Source organism: Cydia amplana, chromosome 15 (assembly GCF_948474715.1).
Source record: "Cydia amplana chromosome 15, ilCydAmpl1.1, whole genome shotgun sequence".
NCBI lineage: Eukaryota > Metazoa > Arthropoda > Insecta > Lepidoptera > Tortricidae > Cydia > Cydia amplana.
The window spans coordinates 5,679,847-5,689,928 of record NC_086083.1 but is presented as its reverse complement, the minus strand read 5'-3'; the positions used below and the strand labels follow the sequence as shown (position 1 = coordinate 5,689,928).

The following is a 10,082-nucleotide window of genomic DNA, read 5'->3' as shown; positions in this document are numbered from 1 at the left end:
TCGCCATGTACATCCGTTCGGCCCCAATTTTGGGGAAAGCCATAAGCCGCGCGTGGCGCTGTCGCCACCTAGCGGCCATATCTGTGCTGATCGTAACGGACGCGTTTTGTTAGAGAGTGAGTCTTCAGTACTTAGTACTGCCAATGTTATATATTACCTACCCAATTGAAATTGCTATGAATCTGTCTTTGTCATTTACACTGAGAGAAAAAACCCGCTTGACCTTCCGAATTCTTCCATCTAAATTTGCCTTACCTACCAAAAAAAACAACTTTCCCTCCGAGTACTACCGACCAAACAGGATGGTAATTGATAGTGTCCGACCGAAACATGATTTTTTGCCGAAACCGAAACCGAAACCGAAACCGAAACTTTTGTAGACTTGTTAAAATCGTTGAAAAAAATGTCATAAAACCGCTTTTACACACATATTATAGGGCTGTCAACACCCAATGTCCTTGAAATTGATGTTACTTAAGCAGGTTTTTATGAAAATTACTAGAGTTAGACCAAGATAATTCTGCAACGATTTTGATAAGTTGATAACACACGCAGTGCAAGTGTTATTTTAAACGTCAAAACTTCTATGAAATGATGACGTATAAATAACATTTGCACTAGTTGCACTGCGTATGCTATCAAAATCATTGCAGAATTTTCTTGGTCTAACTCTATTCATTCACCAGTCAAGCTAACATGTAGACACAGGGTCAATCAGAGGCGTATTTACAAATTTGGCGCCCCGGGCCATTTTGATTTGCCGCCCCCCTTCATCAGTGACGATAAAGTATTTTATTTAGGAAAAAAACCTGCAACAAGTACCTTTGGGGTGTGAAATAAAAAAAAACTAAACCTTTTTACCATTTACTCACATACGCATTTACATTGTTTTCCTATGTACAAATTGGTTGACAAAATCATCAATGACGCTGTCGTAATTTAAAACGTGTGTCAGCTCAGCTTCTATATTAAGAAGAGCTAAGCTATTCAGGCGCTCTTCGCTGATGGGCCCGGCCACATGTCAGCGGTGCGACGCCGCCGCCGCCGCGCGGCGCCGCAAACCGCTCTGCGGCGTCGCCCGCCGCACCGCAAAATTTAGCGGTGCCACCCGGCGGCGCCTCAAAGCGGTGCGCGGCGCCGCGCGCAGCGCGGTTCCGCTCGGCGGCGCCGCGGTGCCACCGAGCGGCGTGCGTCGCCGCGTGCGATGCCGCGCTGCATAGTGAAGAATAAAAATTCGACTACCAGTTGTTTGATCAGACATGAATCCCTTCACACGTGTTCTGCTCTTGCTGTTGTCGAGGTGATATTTTGCTTAGAAGTTCTTCAAAACACGGCACAGACATTCGAAAATAGTTATAAAATTAATTTTCAGTCATCTTCAACGCCTCGTATTTTCTTTTGAAATGATTTCCATCTTCATTCATTATACGAAGATATGGGTTCACCCAATTTTTTCTTTTCAATTATTTTTTATTTCTGCGCCTTCTTAACAACAGCAAGAGCAGTCGTGTGATAGCGCTGGCGGTACACCGAGAAATTCAGTAAAATGCTGCAAATGATGTTAAAGGTATGAAAATCGGTACGATTGATCTTTAGGACATTTGAAACAATTTGACCCGAAGCACCAACAAATAAAAAAAACGAGATGAGGACGTCATCTTTTTGTTGTATGGAATTAAAAAAAAAAATGTTTAGAAACCTATTGTGTGTGCTATTAATCGAAAGGGATTTCTGAGCCGATTCTAAAAATATATCATATCATATGATACACTTCAGTCATTTTTTTTTTAATTATAATAAAAATAATTTTCAAAACATACCAATAACTTTGGGCTTCTCCAGATACAATACCGTTCAATATTTTTTTGTAAAATATACCTCAAATTATACGTAATATGAGGATATTTAAAATTAAAAAAAAAATACTAAATGTAAATATTTTCAAAATTGCTTTATTAGGATTAGACATGAGGTGATTAGGTATAATTTGAGGTATATTTTACAAAAAAAAGTTAACGGTATTGTATCTGGAGAAGCTAAAACTTGGTATGTCTTGAAAAAATAGTTTTATTATAATTCAAAAAAATTACTCAAATGTAATGATGTGATATATTTTTGGAATCGGCTCAGAAAGACCTTTCGTGTTATTACCACACACGATAGGTTTCTAAACATTTTTTTTTATTCTAAACAAAAAAAGATGACGTCATAACTCCTCTCGTTTTTTTTATTTGTTGGTGCTTCGGGTCAAATTGTTTCAAATTTCCTAAAGATCAATCGTACCGATTTTCATACCTTTAACACCATTTGCAGCGTTTTTGGCGATCAAACAACTGGTAGTCGAATTTTAATTTTTACTATGCAGCGCGGCATCGCACGCGTCGCCGCGAGCCGCTCGGCGGCACCGCGCGCGGCGCCGCGCACCGCTAAATTTTGCGGTGCGGTGGGCGACGCCGCAGAGCGATTTGCGGCGCCGCTGATTTCTAGCGATATAGCTAAGTTTTATTATAAAAGGCGCCCAGAAAAAACCGCGAGGGGGCGGCTTCGCCGCCCCCCCGCGGCTGCCGCCCCGGGCCATGGCCCCCTTGGCCCTAGGGTAAATACGCCCCTGGGGTCAAGCGCGAAATTTTTTGTTAACAATATCGCAAGGCCGGGTACCGATCTTCACCTGGGCCGAAAAGTCCGAAGTGCCCCATTGAGGCGAACTTTCATGCGAAGTCAAAGCCCTAGCCGTGCTTAAGGCTTCAGAATAAGTAGTTGAGCACAGACTCCAACCAATGTCCATTGGATTCAAAAGCGAGACCGCAGGCCGAGCATGGCGCAGCGAGGCCAAAGGCTAAGCTGAAGTAGAGGACATGTGGAACACAAACCAATGGTAAATTGAGGTAAAAAGTGAGGCTAGTTTTCTTATTATTATCTTGCCCAGGGACCAGTAACATGCGACAGTGCTATCTCATTCACTTATGTATTGACAGCTTCTTAAGACTGCGTCAACCGTCCAGTGGCGCCCTCATTAGTGGAAATGTGTTTTATAATAAACCAATTAATGTCTGTACCTAATTATACATGAATCAGTATATGTAGGTATTAATATTGTTGTCCTACTTATTCCCCAACTTTTGGTCTTTGTCCGAAGTACCATTTCGTAAGTTTCGGCCCGGCCGAAAGGTTCGGCCGTTTTTTGGCCGAAACCGAAACTACAGCCGAAACATGATTTTTTGGCCGAAACTGGCCGAAACCGAACCTTCGGTCGGACACTAGTAATTGATTACCCCCCAAAATTTGGTAGGAACACGTAAATTTCCTTCCAAGTTATTATTTATTCTGTGGCCATGTCGACACGTAATCCGACCACCGCCGGTTGTTCCGAATCGCTCTTCAACAAGATCCCCAAGTTTGTTCATTAAGTGCTGACCCGCCGAATGTGATAAGTTTAATTCCTTCAAGTGAGTGTGGTTAAAAAATAACACTTTGTGGAATTGTCTGGCTGTTTGGAAACGTCTGCGTTGTGAACTCTTTAATATCACATTTCAGATAGGTCGTTGTGTTTGATTGCCTATCTAAAGGTCGTTTATGAACCAGTTAAAACAACTACTCTTTATTAAACTTCAACGCGATTCGTGTATTTTTTACATAACGATTTTAGTGCTAATAATGAAACGAGTATCTGAGTAACTTATTCCTAGTAGTTGTTTAGTTTAGTAGACAAATCTTAAACGTTATACATATTAAATACGATTGTATATGTTATACATATCCGTGTGGATCAGACAGGGTGTTTTGTCGACAAACTTTAACTTGACACCCTTTGTTGCGCCCGCATTGCGCTTACGGTTCATACGGTCGCCGGTTGCCTTTGTAGTAAAGGATGACTCTAGAGTCTAGGTACACTATATATTTCGTACATAAGTTCCGCAACTCATTGTTAAAACGTTAATATCTTAAAAGTTCAGGTTTGGGCAGAGGAGAAAATTACTTCGGTGATTCGACAAAAACGGGAGGCAACTTTAAACAGGAGTCACCTCTGGCTTTCAGAGACAGTTGACAGAAATGATTAAATGCCTTTTCATCACACTTGCTCGAAAAATATCTTATTTCATGCAGGTGTATTAAAGGACAAAGGCCTATATTGTTGCCGCGGGAGCTATGGATTGTGAAAACTCACGAGTGAGGTTAGGTTAGTAAAAGTAGTTGTAATACGAAATCATTTTTGCCCAAGCTGAAACGGAGACCTTCCCTAACGCTCGGTCAATTCAGGAGATCAATATGGTTTCGAACGGTGGTCTAATGGTACCTTCAATAAACTCCACAAACCGCATCAGTACTGTCTGATTCTTATAAAAACAGGTGTCATTTTAAACTGGCTATACTTTCTTTTAAATCTGATAACCAGTTAAATTGGACCTGTAAAGGAAAACTCAAACTTTTTTCCATTTCCTTACAGAAAGGTCAATAAGACCCCGCAATAAATAAATATTTGTAAGAGTATTTTTTAATATTGATGTCAGAGATTTTTTGAGCCAACAATATGCCGTTGTTGTCGAGAAAACGCCTTAAGTTATACCTACTTGAAGTTGCAAAAGTTATAATGTAAATGTTTTTTTGCAGACCATTTTGCTGATTGAATTTGTAAGTTCAGGGCATTTTCAGAATGTTATAATACAATATCACGTGAAATCAATAAGTGTAAGGCCTGAGTGGACGCTCGAGTTGAGCGTGCAGCGGGGCGGGGCGTGCGGCGTGCATGCGTATATGAGCGGCCTTAGTGCACGCTGCTCAAATCACTTGTGAGCCACGCTGCACGCCCCGCCGAACGCTCCGCTTCGAGCGTCCACTCAGGCCTTACACTAAGTGTGTGTGTCTTGCGTGTCCCAGAGTCCCAGTTAATGTCAAAGTCAAAGTAAAAAAGCCTTGGCGTATGGAAAGTACCGGCCTATAGTATGTCATACGACTGTCTCATTTCAAACATAAACAGAGAGAATCATACTATCTTTGTCTTACTAGTACTAGCACCCAAAAGAAACGGATGATTATAGTTTTTTTTTTGTTCTTATTTACTGACAAATTGGTTTGACCAACTATAGTTACTTTAATATTGCCAATTCGATCGTACAATATATGAATAATATGACTGACATCAGAATAATGATATTTGAACTATATTATTTATGTGGATGATGGTAGTTAGCCATTTTCAACTTAAATTTAATTGTAAAGTATGTAGCTTCGACGTAGGTACATAGTTCGAAAAAAAATACAAATCTCTCGAGAAATTAACTTTAGCTATTTAATCTAAAAATATTTCTTCAGAGTAAAAGGATTAAGAAAACAGGCCAAGTGCGAGGCGAATTTGTTCCGTAGATTCCGTACTATTAAACATATTTATAGCGCTTTTTTTCACGTTAGGGATCATCCATTAATTACGTCACACGAATTTCTAGGTTTTTTTACCCCTCCCCCCTCTTCTTGTCACACTTGGTCACATTTTGCAAACCCATCCCCCCCTGGTGTGACGTCACATTTTAGGCAATTTTGTTTTCAACGAAATCGACAATATTAACTCGGCATTTTTTTATTTTTTTAATAAAAAATATTTTTGATATACTTATAAATATTAGTAATTTTATAACACAACGAAAGTTACATTCAAAATATTATATATATGTACAGCGAATAAAAAAATATAAATTAATTTTCGGTTACTGATGAAGTTAAAGTGACATCACAATGTTTGTGCCTCCCCCCTCCCCCATGTCACAACATGTCACATTTTCTTGACCCCCTCCCTCCCCCTAAACGTGTGACGTAATTCATGGATGACCCCTTACCTATCTAGCGCTACGGCAGCATGTAGCGTAGCTCGTCATAGCGGTTGGTAGCTTAAAAAACCTTGCCTTTTAAAAAAACTACGGAACCCTAAAAAAACGTCACTAGAGTCTGTGCGGAAAGAGAAGAGTCGTAGAACGTATTGGATTCCCATACATTTTACGACTCTTTCTCTTTCCGCACAGACCCTACATAAAAGTTCGATTCAGGCCGTTATTCACGTTTTCGCAGCGCTACGCTCGTAGCAGATCTCACCATTTTCCAGCTTTGTACCGAAAACACTGGAAAGCAACTACGAACATACAACCCGTCGAGGGGGTTAGACTATGCGGAGCATAAGCCTTTCATGTTGCGACTGAAAAAATATATAAACGCTACGCCGCGTAGCTAGCAGTCAGTACCTATATCAAGGATGATGATATATGACGGATTTATTTACGGATTGTAATGTAAGTAATAAAAAGGTACTGAACATATCGTATTTTTCTATTTACTTATACATCGATGGTACATAGCAAATCTAGCAGAAAGAACCAAGGGCCTAGTTTGGACTAGAGTTAATTTCTCATCATGTTACTTTGTGGAGTCAAAAATCTTAATAGTTGCATATTAATACTTGTTTAAAACTTCTTTACAATCCACACTCTTTCATACACAAAACTCTATCTTCTGAACTAAAATATTTTCTAAAACTTCGGCAAACAACGGAAAATATGAAAATGTAACAATCTCTAGCGCTATACTAGCCCTTAATGCAGGCCTTAGTACGCCAGTACGCAGCTTTCCGTAGATGGAGGCGGTCGCTCGCACGCCATTCGTCTGTACATTACGCGATTTAAAAAAAAACTAATATTTGTGATGATAAAAGACCTGCAATTTGGAGTGTTCGAAATTTAAAATTGCAACTATAACTTTCGTTGTTTCGCGCGTGTTCGAAACTTTTTAAATTGGGTGTTTTAGTGCAGTGTTTGTGAAGTTTTTTGAGTGTTTTTTTAATGTGTTATGGATTGCGATGGTGCGATAACAAATTAACAAGGTAACTAGGTGTTTATTAGGGTCATGATTTATTGATGTTATAATTTGAGCAGGAAATTTTTACTCTATAATTTTAAACCATTAAAAAGTTTCTTTGGTAGGGTGTGAAAATAAAATTGGGTGGCTACTAAGGGTATATGTAGGCGAGTTGGCATCGCGTGCCGACATGAGAACCTATGGTGGCTAATTAACATGCGAAGTAGAAAGGTATGCAGAAATGTTGATATTTTAAATGAAAATATAGAATGGCATGCAAATATACTGTGTTACATTGTTGACGAATTAAAGGCGCAGTCAAAAATATTGAAGTATTTAACGACGACTACTTTCTAAAAGTCTCCTTGCGTAATACATATAAACTATAGGTACCTGCATTAATATCAAAGTATTAATTAAGGTTATATTGCATTACAATGATTTTTTTGTCAATGTATTTACTTAATTATACCTTAACACCTCCTTAGTAACTTGAAACTGGGACGCAATATAATCCAGTTTCAAGACTCAACTCTTAAATAGTACATTTCGATGCTAGTGCGGAAGGTATGTCATTACTTCACGAGTACCGAGATATCTTGCCACGAGCCGCAGGCGAGTGGCAAGACTCGGGACGAGTGAAGAATGACATTTCCGCACGTGTATCGAACGACGTTTTTTAATACAGTTGCGAAAAAATAAGAAAAACATTGTTAATCGTACACTAAACAAAAGTGGTAACAGTGACAGCTCGGTTAGACGTCGTCTTTAAGTATATTATATCTATGGGCGTTTGGCAGCTATTCCGTTCCATTCAGTCAACTTATTAAGAACGGAATTTTTAATATTGAATATTAAAAAATAAACGTGTTATATTGATGAAGAGGTAAGTAATTAAATATGAAATATGTAATATTTTTCGTATTCTTACATTAACGGTAGGTTTTTATGCTGATTACGACGTTTAAAGGAAACTAATATTAACACTCATCAATAAGTAGTCGTGAATTGGAACAAGTATAAATTTAAAAAAATTGGAAAAGTAAAAAGCACTAGTTCGAGATAACCAACTTTCCGCACGCTAAACAGCTACGTAAAGTAGCACTTTTTGAGCAACTGTATTAAAAAATACTTTTCATTTCTCATGCTCTGAAAGAGGGTCATTGTTGTTATAAAAGGTGTGCAGAAAATGATACGTTTCTGCACTAGAGCATTTTACGTTCCAAGTGCGATTTTATGATTTATTTACGATAAGCAACTGAAATTTTGTGTTTAAATGGATTTGTTATACAATTTCTATTCTGATGGGGAGTTACCCCATTACATTAATAACGATAATTTTGCCTAAATCGTTAATTGAAAGTACCTACCCTCAAGATTTACTATAAAATTTTATACTTAGTCATGTTTTAAAAAAAACACATGCATTTTACTTTCCTCGTATTCGAAATGAAAAGTAGAGTGTTTAACTCGGGCGAAAGGCATCATTTCAGACTCGGACTATTGGCGCTCTCACTGCGTTCGAGCACCAAACTACCTCGGCAGAAATGAGTGCCTTTCATCCCTTGGTTAACAATCTACTATTTAAAGAATTTACTTTTTTAAAAATGGAAGCTTTTTATACTCGAGGCTCTATTTATTGTCCGCTATTTTTAATTTGACGTTATTACATTTTTCCAACGGAATAAGTGCATTTTTTTATAGTAAGTATTAGGAACGTTGTTTTCCATTACCAAGATTCATATTGAATGTTCGTTAATCAACATGTTATTTATTTTACCTAAATAAATTTTTCATATTACCTAAATAAATTAAGCGAAAAAGGTCTGGAACAAGGCATCAGCCAGTACACACGTATAGAACCAAGAGGCAACCGTATTACTAAGTCGTGTATCGATCATGTATTCATCCGTTACCAACCGCCGGCCGGCCGTAGTAACAATACCAGCCAGATAAGAACCACAGTAATCAACAATGCGCTCGCCGACCACCTCATAACAGGTTTCGCATTAGTAGATAACTTGCCCGCGCCAATGCAACCAAAATACGCACTTAAAATAGATAACAAAAAGGTGACAATGGAACTGCGTGCTGCTGACTGGAGCCTTGGTCTAAAATATGATGACCCAAACGATGTACTTAACTTCATAATAGATAAGTTTAAAATAGCCTATGATAAATGTAAATATAAAACTAAAACCCATATGAGTAAAAGGAAAAATGTTAATTGGATAAACGACAATGTAATAAAAATGTGTAAAAAAAGGGACGAATTGTACAAAATATGGCATCAAGATCAAAGTAATGCGGAAAAAAGACTCTTATATAATATTTACAGAAATAAAACAAATAAATATATAAATAATTTAAAAAATAAGAAAATAAAAAATGACATACGTGAAAATTTTAAAAATCAAAAAAAAGTCTGGGAAATCGTTAACAAATTATGTGGTAAGATCACAAGATCGATCGACGAAATTGTAATAAAAAATTTCAAAAAGTACGACATTCACGCCATAGTCAATAAATTTGCTAACGATTTCAGAGATAACGTAAACAAAATATGTTCGGCCTGTGATAAGCCAATTTTAACAGAAAGCTCGTACGCCCAGAACCCAACTATTTCGCTAAATGTAAAAAAAGCCACCAAAAAAACTGTCTCACTAATCATAAACCAACTCAATTTAAAAAAAAGTCCAGGCATAGATGGGATACGAGCGGCGGATATTCAAAACATAAACACGGAAATCACCCCAATTATTACCCACTTAATAAATACTTGCAGCAATACCTCAATTTACCCCGACAAACTAAAAATAGGCACCATTAGACCGATTCATAAAAAAGGGAGCTATTGCGACACTAATAACTACCGACCTATAACGATATTATCTTGTGTTGATAAAATAATTGAAAGATTTTTTGGAAACCAAATACAGGACTTTTTACATGAAAATAACATTATTAATCACAAACAATACGGCTTTCAGAAGGGAAAAAATACTTCTCAACTATTATGTAACTTCACAAACGAAGTCAATACCTACCTAAATGACAAAAAACATGTACTTGTCCTATTTATTGATTTCAGCAAGGCCTTTGATACTTTGAGGTTCAACACACTTTATAACAAGCTTCTGCGAAGTGGTATACAGGGCCCTTTTTTAGAACTAATAAAAAACTATCATACTAATCGTTTCACGGCAGTAAAAGTCGACAATACTTATAGTAACTTAATTCCCACA

General features: G+C 37.7%; 1 protein-coding gene across 1 annotated transcript in view; it reads left to right on the top strand.

Annotated features, from left to right (window-relative positions):
• Positions 1–6,510: 6,510 nt before the first annotated feature.
• Positions 6,511–10,082, top strand: part of LOC134654496 (uncharacterized) — a 397,768-nt gene continuing 394,196 nt past the window's right edge. The window contains exon 1 of the mRNA XM_063509940.1: positions 6,511–6,862. The gene's annotated coding sequence lies outside the window, so the exon portion shown is untranslated. The remainder of the gene's footprint in view (positions 6,863–10,082) is intronic.